The sequence below is a fragment of the Lissotriton helveticus genome, chromosome 2_1 (assembly GCF_964261635.1).
Source record: "Lissotriton helveticus chromosome 2_1, aLisHel1.1, whole genome shotgun sequence".
In the NCBI taxonomy this organism is placed as follows: domain Eukaryota; kingdom Metazoa; phylum Chordata; class Amphibia; order Caudata; family Salamandridae; genus Lissotriton; species Lissotriton helveticus.
In genome coordinates this window covers 317,697,468-317,714,564 of record NC_136059.1, presented here as the reverse complement: position 1 = coordinate 317,714,564, position 17,097 = coordinate 317,697,468, and positions in this window count along the sequence as shown.

Below are 17,097 nucleotides of genomic sequence, written 5' to 3'. Positions count from 1 at the left end.
TTATTTTGTATGCACAGCTTCCCTTGGTGTTGCCAATCTAAAGTCAATGCTTCAGTGTTCCTTGCTGAATTATGATCTTTCTCTCTTGTGACCAAATGGGAAAATGTGATATTACGGCCACACCACTATACATGCTATTGCTCGTAGCTTCTCAGATTTTATTCTCCGTGGATGTAGAGAGAGGACTTTTTTCCACACCATATGGGCGTGCCCCACAATTCAACCCCACTGGTTGGCACTGCAGATGCATAGCATGGATGTGGGGCTCATGAGACACACCAGTGCTAGCAGTATGAGAAAAAGAAGATATGGACTGGTGCATTTTAACTGAAAGAACTATTTACCAAGGCTAGGGATGCCTCCGGAAATGGGTAAAACAAACGTGGTCCCTGTGAAGATTATATCAGGGGCTGGGGGAAGACGCCCTGGGGAATCCTGGAGCCCAGGGGAGTGGAAGGGGTAGGGGGGTTGGATCCCTGAATGGTAGGTCACGGGATAAGGTTGTAGGGTAGTGAATGTATACTTTGCTTGGATCTTGCATTAATTACATAATTGTATTTTTGCTGTACTACCTCACAGGGGATCATGTTTATGTTACATTGCTTGTGATGTATGTTCTTTTCAAAACTCAATAAAAAGATCTTATTAAAAAAAGGGAAAATGTGTTTCTTTGGTTGCATTAGCCTTGACTGCTCTATATCTATCTTCTACTTGATTTGAGAATTTCTTTTCAATGTCAGTTAGACTTCAAGTCAAGTTATGTCTAAGTGCTTAAGCAGTGTCTAACGTTTTATTTGGAGCAAAATATCTGCTAGCAGTTTCAGTAATATGAGCATATGAATATCTATTCAGGTGTTTGTATAATGGAACTTAGGACTAAATCATAATTAGAGTAGTATTACTGGCAATGACCCTTTCCATAGAAAATACCCAACAATAGACTACAAGGGTATATGATGGTAAGTAATGCCTTCAACTACTAAAGTAGGTAACTGTATACAAACATAACAATGTCTTGCTTCCATGATGCCTGCATACTCATAAAGTAACCTAGTGTAAGCATTTATTGTACAATATTCTCTAGATAAATCTACATTAAGGTCTGCTCTCGTAATGAATATAAACCTCCTTCTACTACATGTTATGGTTTTTGTTTAGGTGTGTACTTTTCTTCTACAATGCTAGTGGAATTTGAATATAATCCTACAAGCAGTATTATTAAACTCAACACTATAACTATTATTATTGCATCTATTATGTACCTACACCTACGGTTAGTATTATTGGTTTCCATACCATTTAGACTCAGATCCAGTGGGTAGAGAAATAGCAGCAACAGAATCTTCTCTGCCGGTCACCACCTGTGCAAAAAGCAAAACCCAGTCTTTGTTTGTGTTCACTTTATTTACAAATCTATGTGCAATCTTTGTGAGGCTTCCCTAGCCCTACACCGTTTTATTCTAGATGGCAACCTTACATTTATTCTTCTTCCACTCAGGCCTAGGTAAGCTTCTTCTGAGCAGCTCAACAAAGTTAGTTCAACATTTCTAATAATAAAGGGAGCAAGTTCATTAATGAACGTTTCTAATATCATTATTTTCAGTCCATCACAAGCACAGGAAATTCCAGTGAATCCCCATAGGAAATTCAGCTTAATTCAGTACTAGGTGTCTCAAGGCACTCAGTCTTATTGGTTAAGGAAGTTCAAAAGTGGAATGTTCAGATCAAATTCCAAAAGTCTCAGCTGAATCTCCACTATTATTCCAGAATCTCGAAAATGCGTTCTCACTGTCATCCGTAGCAAGATAAGTCCCCTCAGATCGTTCTGGTACTGTCTCCAGCTCTGTCTGGTCCCCTGCAGCTTGGCCAACTACTTCCTGTTTTTCACATGCTTTTTCACCACGACTCAGTCACTGATACTAAGGTCATGACACTGCTCCTGATCTGGGTGACACACAGAATGAACCACTTTAGCCAATCCTTTACAGTAATCGAGCACCAAATTGTCTGGGATGTCTTGCAGTGTAGTTCCTATCATCCCAATAGGCTCTGCGCATTGGAATAATACCTTCAATAGTAAAGGCCTAGGCCAGACGTTAACTAGGTCTACTACTGTCAATATTAGACTTAAAGTTTTGGGTTTGCCAGCTTAGCTCAGAGTTCACTAGAAACTTTCTCGAATGTTCAGGAAAGAATTAACTCCCCTGATTAGACAAGAAGGGATTTAGTTTCTGACAACCATAGAACATGACAACTTTGCTCTCCCCTAATCAAGAGTATATCTCGAGAGTCGTGTGAACAAAAGGCAATTTATTTTACTCAGTCAGTACGTGCATTCTTAGTCTCATCAGATTGTAGAGAAAAGGAAGAGACGGGCGTGTTCAATAAAAAGGTGTTATTTATTGATCAGTCTCTTTTCTCGTACAAGAGAAATGGATCGATATTATTGCAATACTTATAGTTAAGTAAAGTGCATACATTAAAAGCAGAAGTATAAAATAATACTGTAAAAACATTGATATGGTTTCTAAGCCATATGAAGGTTTAAAATGATTAAATATATTACATACATATATACATTTGACTAAACGTACTCAACTGGTGTTTCTAAATACGCCTACCCCGTGTACCTGACCTAAGTCTAATGCGTGGGCGGGAATAGAAAGTTACAGTTTAAGTTAAGTTTGTTTTGCCAAGTGAATAACTAAAGAATTCTCTGTGAGGGGTTATTCAGTTCTGTACCTGGAAGTTAGGATGAATGAGGGATGGTATCTCTCTCTCTGGTCTCGATATTCCAGGCTGCCTGCAAGGGCTACCCGGAAGCGCCGGTGCTGGATTTCTCGGCAGGAGAAAGCAGCGCATCTCGTTCTCAGCGCGTCAGGAAGGCGGGGCTGCGCCAGCGGGGTCTGCTCTGCTCTGGGCTTCGGCAAGTATGGCTGCTCCGTCTCGTCACCACCGCGTGTGTTTGCATAGGGCAATATCGGTAATATTTATACCTTTAAGGTGCCGAGATTGACGTAAGGATGGACATAGATACGTCAATAAGGATGTCATACGACTTGCTCGTTAGCACATTCTTTTGCTGAAGTTCTCGGTGAAATCAAAACAATGGCCGCAGGGTTTTGCCCAGGTTGTCATAGGTTTGATTTGTTTAGAGAACTCCGTATGCCTTATCAGGGGCTGGAGGAATATCGCTTGTCTAATTAGATCGCAAGCGTTATGACCTAATCAGATAACACGTTCCTGTGCCGTAGTGTGGCTGCGTCAGATAACGGTATCTGCATCATGGGGGTTTTCTGCCTCATGGGCTGACTGCTAGTTAACTTGTTGGCTTGTTTAACCAGAATAGGGTCAGGAATAGGGGGATCGATTCAGAACCTATAGGAATACATCACACCCACTCCACGCTAACTATGGACATATTTACTAATCTAGGCATAGTAAACATAGTACAACATACTATAGAGCATTGTGTATACCTTACCACCCCAAAATACATAAATGCATTCTGAAATTTTCAAATATACGGAAAAATTGCAGTCATATGTATAGTATGCACTCAAGCTGTAGAATAATGCTAAAGTAATCACGCATTTTCATACATCATAGCTATTTGGTATATAAGAATTTACACATGAAATGGCTCTAAATACAGAAAAAAAGGTTCGAGACCATTTCATCACATAATATAATAACAATGAACATACCAGCGGGCAGCTAATGTTTATAAGCTATCTAAAATTTAGGAATCTTAGTTCTTTAAGAATAGTTCTTACTTTAAGCAGAAGATAGTGTCCCGAAAAATATGCAAAAAATATTATGGGGCTGCTGAAAAATTGCTGTCCGTGAACTGGAGGGAAATTGTTCATGTGACTTTATTTTTAAAGTTGAAGGCCGAATTCAGGGAACGCCGTGTGCGAGCTTGCTCAAAAGTCTCTATTTCTGCTCTGGTGAGAACATCATATCATTTAGGCTTTCGAAAAAACTGTCAACAGCTTCCTGGGAAAGTTCCCCTAACTCGGAAAAAGGTGTAACCATGCATTCGTGCGCATGATTGTCTCCATTGACATTCTGATTTGCATTGCTGACAGAAGGTCGTACCTGTTCGATGCTGCTTTCATCTTGAACTTCACTACCCCAATCGTAGTGGTGAAGCTTCCACGAATGCCGTCATCAGGATTGGTAGCCTTTGAGGGCAGCACAAAGCATGAACCTTGATCGGGCTCAACAATGTTTCTGCATCCATCGGCGCATCTGATTGTAGCGTCAGACAGGTATCTAACACGCATTCTTCTCCGCATAGCAGGCACCTTAATACAGGTAAAACACATCTTTGCCACATTGGTCGAAATGATAGAAACCAAGTCATGTTCAGGTCTCTAAGCCGGGAGAGTCCCAGGATTTTTGATATCCGGTCCCGGTATCCAATGGCTAGGATTGTTTCTTCCCTTGTCGCAAGAGTTTTTTCTGTGACATGGGTTGCCATAACGAAAAATAAGGACTAAGAATAGGATTCCTGCAATTAGTCCCAAGATCAGGGGAAGTCCGCCAAAAATCGAATGGACGAAATCTGGAAAAATACCCAGTATGGCTTTGAATGGTGTTAATGCCATCGAAAATACTGTCTTAAATACCTGTGAGACCCCATTGGTATCAGAAATATTTAAGATTTCGTTCAGGATTTCCGCGAAATGTATGGGGGAATTAGTTGATAACAATGAATGTATCTCTGCAGTCGTCCTTGCGACTTGTAGATCATACGTTTCTTTTGATGACGTGAGCCTTGTAGGTGTCTGAAGAAGCACTGTTTTCATTCTGCTTAAAGTATCTATTCGAATAGAGGTAATTTTCAAGTTGGGCCATGCCCTTGCCTCCCTGTCTGGAAAGGAGCTGGGGAACAATGAGCGTCCACAGCACTTGACCTTCGCAGTCGTAGTTACTAGATAAGGAGTCCCGGGCATAAGACTACAACATCTGCGGTCTACAATTAGAATGTAACTCCCATTATAGAGTCTTTGAAAGAATGGTTCTATCTCTGTTGCAGGTGCGCCTTGCTGGTGACATGAAAGGTTGTATGAATTCCCTTCACAGGCTCCATGCAAACTAATTCCGTTACACAGAAGCGTGCCGCTTAGTGACATCGCACAATTATTGCCACTAAGAAACACTTTCTGTCCTTTATTACTGACACATGCATGTGAATAGGGCAGGTTCCATGTTGTTTTAATGTACCCCTTTCCCAATTTCTCGTACATGCCAGCCTGTATATATTTTTGGCAGTATTGAAACCTGAAGGTTGAGATTGGAATATTTATTATCCCATGTATTATCCATTCACTGACAGGTCGTTCTGACATTGTCACTGGTAATCTCTCAAGTTTTTCAATGCTCAGGATTGTATAATCAGCACCCTTTTGTGCCATACTGATTTGTCTATCAGTAAGGTTAAAGATATTGAATAGTGACGTTGTGTTGATTAAACGCCAAGGCACGTAGCCTGAACGCAGATTTTGTAACGTCCAGCCAAGCTGTACAATAGAACGCAATTGAGACTGACCGTGTTGTAATAACAGTAAGTCTTGCGATAATATGTCGATTGCTGAAGACACAATGCTGTCCAAAGAAAATATTCTGGAGGACAGAGTCATTAACCCATTGTCCACTACAGAAAGTGATTTTTCCAAATTAATATGGTCAATTTCCCGTATTCTCTCTGCTGTTTCAATTTGAGTAACCTTCCAGGCCTCATTGTATGCTGCATATACAGAGGCTGCTATGAAACGCTTTTGACGCTGTTTGCGCGGTCCCATAATGAAATCACGCAAGTCAGCACCATCAGTAAGTAAAGTTAGGTGTTGCTTAATTTCTGCCAGTGTGGAAGTTTGTAGCCATTGAAGGCATAGTTTGCCCACACTGTAGGTGGTTATTATCCCTGGGTGTTGTCTTTGAGGATATCTAGGGTCTGGCCTGGTCATTTTGAACCCCTGTGTTTTGTTCAGGAATCTGTCTTGACAGTTATTAGTATCTGTGGGCCAGATCAACCACTGTTTCCAATCTGGATGTGTTCTGTTTTGGTTTAATACATAATTTACGTCTATCTCTTCATCTGTATTAGAGCTATTGCTGAACATTGTTGGCTTTGGAATAGACGGTTTATTTAAGTCTTTGATTTTGGCTAAGCCAAGACAGGTGGTTTGTTGAACAGTGTCATTTAAAAATATAATTTGTTCTGGGATCATGCAGGCTCTAAACAAAGATTCTATACCCTGCACTTGCCATTCTTTTGTACCCCAAACACTTTTCAATTCAACATTTTTGTCCCAATAATCAAAACCAAAAGTATTCATTTTTTCAAAGAATGAGTCTGAATATATCAATTTTGTGTTTGTTATCATGGTCTTGGTCCCTGTCTTGTTTGACAATTTGAAATAAAATGCTTCAGCATTACTTGTGTTAAACCCTGAAAAGTATGAATATTTGTCATAGATGGTTCTTGAGCTTCCTTTTGGAGGTGTTGCACAATGTTCCCATTGATTATAATTTAAAACATTTCTAGGTTGTGCAGATTTATGTAAAAAATGGTTACCATAGTGGTTATAGCAATACATACTATCATAATTTGTAGAACCCTGCAAATAATCATGTTTGGTAAATTTAGCAGACATTACTAAGTCAGACATCATATTATTAATGCTTTCGAAGTCCCAATCATCAGCAAATGAGTTTGGTTTTACAAAGTCACTCAAGGAGATCTTAATTTGGTGTGGATATTTCAGGATTTCGACCGGACCATAAATTTCGTAGTCAGTGTTGTCCCATGCTACCCCACCCGGTATAGGATTGGCTGTGAAGTTGGCTGAAGAAAGTTCTCTTTTCTCGACGTGTGAAGATGTGTGTGGTTTGAGGATCAAGTTGATTTTCTGACTTGCTGTGTCCATTTTAGCATATTTTCCCTCAATGAAGCGTCCCAAAGTTAGTACCATGATGAGCCAAAGTATGAGGATAAATGCACCAAAACCCACCCAAAATTCAATCCATGGAGAAATCAGATATGTTTCTTTCAGTTGTTTCAAAAGTTCTTTAGCTTTATCTTTAAAGGTTTTTGATGATGGCTGTGTCTTTGATTCACTGAAGTCTTCAGAGGAATCATCGAAGTTTATGAAGTAGCCGGATGCAGTTCTGTCAATTGTTCCAATTGGTTCAGGATTACTGTTTCTTGCATTTGTACTTGGTACTTCATTATAGATTGGTGTGTCTCTGCTAAATGTTTTTATTTGGGTTTTCAGAGGTCTAAGTTCCATTGCATTGTTGCATAGTCCTTGTTGTTCTTCTGTAGGCGTTTCGAATGTGATTAGCCTTTTTGTTAGGACCTCTGTACTGGTAGCAAACCTTGGTGTTCTGCTACTTATTGGGAGTCCACTTGGCCTACTATTTGTTATCGGCCACATGATTGTGGTTTTACCAGGTCGATGGATACAACTCGGTTCTCCTTTTTACCAGCAAGTGGCGGTAGTACAACTGATCTTGTCCCGTTGACAGACAAGACAGGAACTGCTTTTCTGTAAGAAGGCCCAAATTCCTTCTTTACCGCGATCTTTTCTCTGACTAGATCCCCGACTTTTGGAATCCAGACAGGTCTTGCTGGGACAGGTGGTGGTTCTTCAGTGGTTGTTGGCTGTTGTTTCAATTTTATGTTGCTCAGGTCTTTTCTTGTTTTGTTTAAGTCCTGCAAAATAGCCAAACGGTCTTTGATATCAAAGCTTTTTTCTTTCACCACTGAAGTCTGACTATCAATGTCAGAGATCAACATCCTAGTTCCAAATAATAATTCGTACGCACTGAATCCCCTCAGAGAATTTCTTGGCAAGTTATTTAGACTACGTTGGACACTTATTAGATGTTTGACCCACCCAGCTCCCGAACCTAATATCCTTTCCATTATAGATTGCTTTATGCCTTGGTTTTTTCTTTACACCATCCCGTATCCCTCAGGAAGGAAGTGAGAAGATTCCCGCTGTGCTATGCTCATTTGGCCATGTTTCCCCTCAGGCTTGAGGGCTAGAGTGAAAACAATGGTCAAACGTAGCATGCTCTTAGCGTATATGCCATTTAGACTCGCAAATCTCTGTATAACAGTCCGGACGTCAGCCGAGTGCTGGTGATCTACATTATAAGTGGAAACTAGCCTGTATATGTTAATCGCAAGCCTTGCTTTTTACTGGTGATTTTCCCTGGAGTGAAACGACGAGGTATTAAACTGTTTCTCTCCCCACTGCGATTTCTGTTGCAGTTTGGGCAGTTTTTTACAAACATGGTGTGGTGCAGGCTCATGCCTGGCCACCAGTACCTTGATTGTAATTCCTCCAGAGAATCTTTTAGTTTGAGGTGTCTGAGACCCTCGCCCATATGTGCGTCTGCGATTAACAAGTTTCTCCTGTCCATGTTTGGAATCACTCTATCCCCCACTCCAGGGATTCGAGCAAAAGGGACGGAGTTTGCATCGATTATGTATGTATAATTGAGTGGATAGTTGATCGGTAACGCTGAGCAGTCGCCTTTTGATGACGTTTTCACCGCCAGCACTGTTTCACCGTCAATGTATTTTAATGTACGCTTTTTTCGAACTACGGGAGCCGATTTAGTGGCTGCCGCTGTGGCTGTTTCAGCCAATGAATTCCCTGCAACGTGAACGCCATCACGCTGATGACTCAGTGAGTGTGTCACGTGAGTCTTTGGTAGTTCTTTTTGTAAAAGAGCTATTTGTTCCCAGAGCAGTTTCTGCTTTATTGGTGCATCTGTGTCATCTTTGTAACCGTTTTGAATCCATGTCTGCAAATCCTTGTTATATGATTTGACGCAGTAATATGAATCTGACACTATAAGTGTCGGGAATTCGCGATCCGCATTATCTAGCGCCATTTTCAAAGCTAATATTTCAGTTTGTTGTTCTGAATTAGTTTCTACTGAGTGTGATTTTGTTAATAGAGGTCTTAGTTTACCTCCGCGCCACACTTCTTTTGTAATCTCACATGTGGGGTTGTATGCCTGTTCTCCCCAAACGGGGGGTTGAGCATGTCCGTCTGTATAAATTACACAGGCGTAATGTCGTAAGGGCAGAATGTCGATTGGCAGAGGGAATGTTCTTTCATATTCTAAATTTTTTAACTCTTCCAGTTCTGGATCAAAGTAGTAGTATACTTTGTCCGTTGTGATTGGATTCACCCATTGTATCCATTCCGGATTCAACGTTGTTGTTGGTAAATTACATGGTGTTGTTAATGCCTCAAAGGCTGATTCTGCTGTTCTGACTGTGATGTGTCTACCGTCCGCTTGATCTTTTTCTCTAGCTATTGCGGTTTGAACTGCATGGACAATCTTTTGTTCAATGCTGAATTTCTGTTCAGCTTCTGTGTACAAGTGTGATTTGAATGCAATTGGTACCTTTTCTCCCTCATTAGAGGTCAGGTATGTGAATCCGCATCTCCTTGGGATGATTCGAATCACAAGATTGCGTGTATTATCACGTGTTTCTAATTTTGTTTTAATTAGCATGTCTGTTTGTAAGGATCTCAGAATTTCTGTGTGTATTTGAGTCCAATTGGATCTTTTAAAATCTGGTTTTATCAGATCATAAAGGGGTTTGACCCTTTCTGCGTAATTTGCAATGTATGTTCTTCCGAAATTTAGGAAGCCTAGAATCGACTGTAGGTTTTTTAGTGTTCTAGGTGCTTGGATTACGGCACATTTCTCTAGGAAATTGTCAGCCAGGCTTTTGCCTTCACTTGATAATTCATATCCTAAGAACAGGACTTTCAGATGGGCAATTCTGGATTTTTTAAAGTTGAATTTATAACCCTCTGCTGCGAACCCAAGTATTATGGTGTTCACTCTTTTCAAGTGAGTATCCAAGTCATCATCTGTTAAATAAATGTCATCGACATAAGATAATGCTTCATCATCATATATTTGTAGTAATTCTGTTACTCTCGCTGAGAATACTCCTGGGCTGTTCTTGTACCCCTGGGCTAACCGACAGAATTGTTTTTGAGTGCCATTTATTGAGAATGCAGTTAAATATCTGCTTTCTGGTGCTATGTTTTGACAAAAGAATCCATTAGAGATGTCTAATGTTGTTTTGTATTTTTTGCGCACTATGTTATTCATTAGTGCAGCACTATGCGAATTTTGCACTGCAAAAGTTTTGCAACATGAGTTAAGGTGTCGGTAATCCAAAACTAGACGGTATGAATTGTCTGGTTTGGAGACCGGAAACAAAGGGTTGTTCATTTGTGAGGTGCAAGTTTCAATCACCCCCTGGTATTCTAGCTGATCTAGTATTTCTTTTACCTGTTTTTTAGCTTCTTGCTTAATTGGGTACTGCCTTTGTGCAGTAGGTTGTGATTTTAACTGGATTTTGTGAGGAGGAGAATCCTCTTCCCATCCCACGTGATTTTTATATAAAGCAGGGGCTTGAGCTACTGCCCACTTTCTGGCAAGTGTGTATTTTTTATGAATTGGGATATGATTTGAGAAGGCAGGCATAATTACTTCTTCGCCATGAGGGCACTCCCTAACAAACTCTGGTGGCCAGTCTTTCTCAGCTAGAAGGATATCATAGCCCTTGGAGAGATTGTCCCAAAATAGTCCCCTTATTTTTCTAGTCTTATCCCCCTCTATACGTAATGTTATTTCGTATATTTTGTGAGGTTTGCTAACTCTGGTGTCTGCAGTTTCCACTTGAAGATATTCATTCGTGTCCACTGTCTCCAGATGATTCATAAGGACTTTGCGAGCTATGCTCACTTCTGCTGCGCTGTCTAGCATTGTCTGAGCCCACTCTCCGTTTTTCAGTTGTGTCCTCAGTATTCTCGGCATTGTTAACTACCTTGATACTGGCTACCTTCTTTTTTGGGAATTGTAATTTCTTTTTTAGCTGAGCAGGTTCCTTGTCTTTGGACTTGGTGTGCTCTTCTCTTTGTTCTGATCGTCCTCTTCTTTCCGATTTCTGCGAGGAAGTCTGAAAAGATTGAGAGGGACGTGTATCAATGTCTTGATATCTATCAGGTTTTTTTATATTATCCCTATTTCTAAGGTTATATCTTTTCCCAGAGGGGTCACTCTGAGGTGACCTGTGTCTTTGGTTCGGAGATTTCTCCCTTCGCCTAGGAGACCTTCCTCTGGACTGGAATTTCTTTTCTTTAGGATTGGATTGTTTGTTTCCATCCCAGTTCTTTTTTGGTGATGTTGAATTATTATTAAAAAATATTTTTTCAGGACTTTCAATCAGTTGTGGTTTTACTGGTATTCCACCTAAACTATCTCTACCTAGTTCCTCATAGGATTTTTCTATGATTCTGGCAATTTCAGCTGGTTGGTCTGCTATATCTGTCTCCTTTAACCTCTGGCGGATCGCCACGTTTGCTGCTTCACCTTTTATGTTGGCTAATAATATAGCCGAGACCTGCTTGAAGTCTTTTAGTAATTTCATACCAAGAGTTAAAGCGGGTTCTGGACCATATTCGTCTTGAATTTGTTTTAGCACATCTGGTATTACCGAAATGGATGGAACACCGTGCGTTTTTGTGTAGATGGAAGCAAAGACTGTACCCCAAGTGTCACAGTCCTCAATGTGTGGTGCGATTCCCATTGGAAGACAGATAGTCAGAATCCGGTGTTTTTCTAATGGGGTGGTGTCTGGAAACACCGCCTCTATTTGCGTGATTTTCTGCGCTAGCCAGAAAGGTATTTGTTCCCGTTTAGCCGGTACTTTACCTAGGCAGGACTGGATGTTCTGTGGTGTAATTTTATTTGTGTTCCCCTGGTGAGGGGTCAGCTGTGGGAGTTTAATTGCTGGCTGAATTGTTGAAGTCCGCATCACATATTGGACTAATTGTCTATGTATTTTTATTAATTGTTTTAGCTGTGTTAAAAGCTCTGCTGCAGACATCCCGTCGATGTCTGGATGTGGTGTGTATCCGGCTAGGACCGGCCACGTTGCTCCTGGTCTACCTAAAGGACCGAGCCTGGTGATGTGATTATTATGTTTTAGGGCGCCATTAAATAAGAGCAAATGCTCTTGAAATTTAAGTGGTACTTCCACCTCCTCGAAAGGAGTGTAAATATCAGGAGGTTCCTCTATTTTGTATAGTGGAAGTACTTTGTTACAGCATTTGCTGCTGGAAAATGTATCCATGAATAGTATACCTCTGTCTGCCGATATTCGTGTGCCTCAATTACGAATATGACTGTGCCACCTCTAGGTGTCAGTCCATTTTCTATAAGTTTTAAGGTTATAGATTTCCTTTTGATGACCGGGATGAGTATTATCTCCGGGTCTGCGTCTTGCAAAGTAGCATCAGCTGCTGCGAGTTCAGTTGCTAATCTAACTGTCTCTCTTTCTTCATCACTGTCCATTTTACCGACAGGATGGTTATTCTGTTTGTTTGCAGATCAGGTTTCTTATGGAAACAAAGATTAGATGCACAATGTTTTTGGAACAGTGTATCCTTCAACGTTGACTAAACCAAGAACCATACATAGGAGTTCCCTCCTGCGAGGTCTGGCGGATATAACCTTTCACCCACTCCAGACGTCTTTGGAGTATAATGGGAAAAAGGGGTCTGAGTGAGAAAGCACGACTGAGTTACTCTAAATGTCTTACGTTAGTTTTATCGCCCTTTCCAAACGCGTTGGGCGCCATGTAGTGTAGTTCCTATCATCCCAATAGGCTCTGCGCATTGGAATAATACCTTCAATAGTAAAGGCCTAGGCCAGACGTTAACTAGGTCTACTACTGTCAATATTAGACTTAAAGTTTTGGGTTTGCCAGCTTAGCTCAGAGTTCACTAGAAACTTTCTCGAATGTTCAGGAAAGAATTAACTCCCCTGATTAGACAAGAAGGGATTTAGTTTCTGACAACCATAGAACATGACAACTTTGCTCTCCCCTAATCAAGAGTATATCTCGAGAGTCGTGTGAACAAAAGGCAATTTATTTTACTCAGTCAGTACGTGCATTCTTAGTCTCATCAGATTGTAGAGAAAAGGAAGAGACGGGCGTGTTCAATAAAAAGGTGTTATTTATTGATCAGTCTCTTTTCTCGTACAAGAGAAATGGATCGATATTATTGCAATACTTATAGTTAAGTAAAGTGCATACATTAAAAGCAGAAGTATAAAATAATACTGTAAAAACATTGATATGGTTTCTAAGCCATATGAAGGTTTAAAATGATTAAATATATTACATACATATATACATTTGACTAAACGTACTCAACTGGTGTTTCTAAATACGCCTACCCCGTGTACCTGACCTAAGTCTAATGCGTGGGCGGGAATAGAAAGTTACAGTTTAAGTTAAGTTTGTTTTGCCAAGTGAATAACTAAAGAATTCTCTGTGAGGGGTTATTCAGTTCTGTACCTGGAAGTTAGGATGAATGAGGGATGGTATCTCTCTCTCTGGTCTCGATATTCCAGGCTGCCTGCGAGGGCTACCCGGAAGCGCCGGTGCTGGATTTCTCAGCAGGAGAAAGCAGCGCGTCTCGTTCTCAGCGCGTCAGGAAGGCGGGGCTGCGCCAGCGGGGTCTGCTCTGCTCTGGGCTTCGGCAAGTATGGCTGCTCCGTCTCGTCACCACCGCGTGTGTTTGCATAGGGCAATATCGGTAATATTTATACCTTTAAGGTGCCGAGATTGACGTAAGGATGGACATAGATACGTCAATAAGGATGTCATACGACTTGCTCGTTAGCACATTCTTTTGCTGAAGTTCTCGGTGAAATCAAAACAATGGCCGCAGGGTTTTGCCCAGGTTGTCATAGGTTTGATTTGTTTAGAGAACTCCGTATGCCTTATCAGGGGCTGGAGGAATATCGCTTGTCTAATTAGATCGCAAGCGTTATGACCTAATCAGATAACACGTTCCTGTGCCGTAGTGTGGCTGCGTCAGATAACGGTATCTGCATCATGGGGGTTTTCTGCCTCATGGGCTGACTGCTAGTTAACTTGTTGGTTTGTTTAACCAGAATAGGGTCAGGAATAGGGGGATCGATTCAGAACCTATAGGAATACATCACAGTCTACAAGCATACTCTCTGGCACAGCAGACAATCGCATAGCCCTTCCCATGATGATTTCATGGGGTGGCAATCCTGTCCTTCGATCTGGGACACTGTTAAGACTTATCAGCACGTGAGGCAAGGTGTCAGGCCATTTCAGAGATGTTGAAGCACACACTTTAGCCAACCTAGATTTTAGAGAGCCGTTGACCTGCTCCACAATGCCAGAAACCTCTGGCTGATAACTGCAATGCAATCTCTGCTTGTTAAAATGAGTTCCTTGGTCTGATTCATAAGAGGTTGTAAATCCGAACCTTGGAATGAGCTGAGCTCCTTCAATAACACCGTAGCTACTGTGAGACTGCCACATCTCCTAGTCACGTGTAGGCTTCCACCCAATGTGAGAAAATGCACACCCCTACTAAGATGTACCTCAATCCATTGCATACTGGCATCTTGATGAAATCCAGCTGCATCCTGCTGAAAGGACCTTCATATCGCCCTATGTGACTCAGTGTAACAGCAGTTCTTTTTCTGCTGACAAATCACACACCTATGACAAAGTGCTTCAGTGACAGCTCGGAACTTTGGATTAAACCAAGTTTGCCCAAAGAACCTCACCATGACATTCCTTCATACATGCATTGACCCATGGTATGGTAGTGTCTCGCCATCAGTGACAACAAACTATTGGGCAATCATCATCTCGTTTCACACATCCTGCTCTGATCCAATCCTGCTGCTCTTTCTTAGTAACTTCCTCTTGTAATCTCTTCACTTCTTCCTATGTATCAGCAATGGCCATCAAAAGGTTAAAATGTGTTTCATCTGCTCCCTCCATTTGTGTATTCGTCTGCATAACAGTTCCCATCTGTAACAAAATGGTTTCCTTTACAGTGGGCTGAACATTTGACAACAGTAATTTGATCAGGCAGTTGTAAACCCTCTAACAGTTTTCTCACATTTTCTCCATTGCGAATAGGGGACCCTGATTAGGTTGTGAATCCCCTTTGAGACCATCACTGTCCACAGTCATGGACAACAGCAAACCTGTACTGGCTATTAGCAAATATTGTCACCTTCAGCTAGTCTGAAACACAGCACACTGAGGTAAGTGCAATCAATTCAGCTATCTGCGTGGAGAATACTACTTGAAGCTAGCCAGCTTCCACCACTCCCGTAACAGTAGAGACAGCATAGGGAGCTCTCATGTTTCCTTTTTATCTCTTAGACAAGAGCCATCTACAAATAGTGTATAATCAGACTCAGGTAATGACTCTTACATTATATAGGGATGTAGCTTGATGCACAGTTCAGTGACATCGAGACAGTCATGTTCTACTTCGATCTCATTCACATCACAATCAGGTAATGGTAACAAAGTGGCAGGGTTCAAAACTGAACATCTGTTAAGGGTTACATTTTCAACATCCAAGATAGTTTGCTTATACTAAGTGAGGCGGCTATTCGCCAATTGCTGCATACGTGTTCTAGTCAACAAATTTCAACAGCGTGGGGTACTTAAACAGTCAAAAGGTGACCCATCACAATACTCTTGCATCTCTCTAGGCTGACACCTGTTGCTGAAACAGATTTGAGGCATCCAGGCAAAGCTGATGCTACTTGGCCTAGAGTAGCTGACAATTAGAGAACTAGTCTACAGGCATCTCCATCTCAACCCTCCCTCTCACAGCAGAAGGGCAAAAGCGCTTTGTTATAATCAGGCATTCCTAGGGCAGCGGCACGACAGAGACTGTCTCTCACTCCAGGAATTCATTCAAACAATCATTGTTCCAGCGTACCAGATCAGACACATCCTTGTGTGTCAATTTCTGCAGAGGTTTGGCTCTAGGGAAAAATTGGGTATCCACTGATGACAGTAGACCACCATTACCAGAAATCTTTCTGCATGTGAGGTGGATTAATTAGCATGATCGCCGGGATTCTTTCTTGTGACATCTTTCTCGCACATTTCCCATAGTGATACTCTAGGTAACAGACTTCTGTCAAGCAGTATTGCAACTTATTTGGGGACACTTTATGTCCATTCCCAGTCAAATGGTTCAACAGGGCAATGGTATCAGTCTTATATGTTTCTTGAGTGTTTGATGCGACCAAAAGATCATTGATGTATTGGACCAGGACAGAATTACAGGGCATGGCAAGAGACTCCCGATCCTTCTTCAAGAGCCGATTAAAAAGGACTTTCTGAATACCCTTGTGGGACACAGCAACATGTTAAAAGATGATTCCCTAGCCTGGAAGCGAACAAAAATAAATAGCTTTCTTCGTATAGGGGAATGGAGAAAACCGCTTGGAATCGATCAATGACAGTGAACCATTCAGCCTCACATTGAATCTGGAACAATATTACAGAAGGATTTGGTACCATATGACAACAAGGGACCACTATGTTGTTCATTTTATGTACAACGCAGTACTTACCGATTGGCTTTTGCAGGCCCATAACGGGTGAGTTACATGGACTGCCCAGGATCTCTTTCAGGATACCTTCCTCAATCATAGGCTCAATTACAGGTGTAATTCCAAAATCTTGGGTATCAAATTATACTGTGGAGTTCTCGGGTATTCAGCATTTGGCTTCACTTGGATACATACAGGTTCAACTCATGGACTGCCCAGGATCTCTTTCAGGATATGTTGCTTAATCATAGTCTCAATTACAGGAGTAATTCCAAAATCTTGGGTGTGAAATTATACTGTGGAGTTCTCTGGTATTCAGCATTTGGCTTCACTTGGATACAGACATGTTCAATTCCCCTGATGAGTCCGATATCCTTTCCTGAAAAATAGCAAATTATGTCTCTCACTGTGTCTCTGAGATCCAACGATAAGTCTTTTACCGCCAACATTGGGAACAATGAAACCTTCAAATTTTGATTTGCCAGTTTAAAGGTAATGTCCTCATCATTGGTTTGAAGCTCAATACCTTTCAGTGTGCAATGGATGGTGCAATTTAACTTGTACAAATCATGTCCTAAAAGACACCCAGGACTCGAATCACACACAACAAATTAA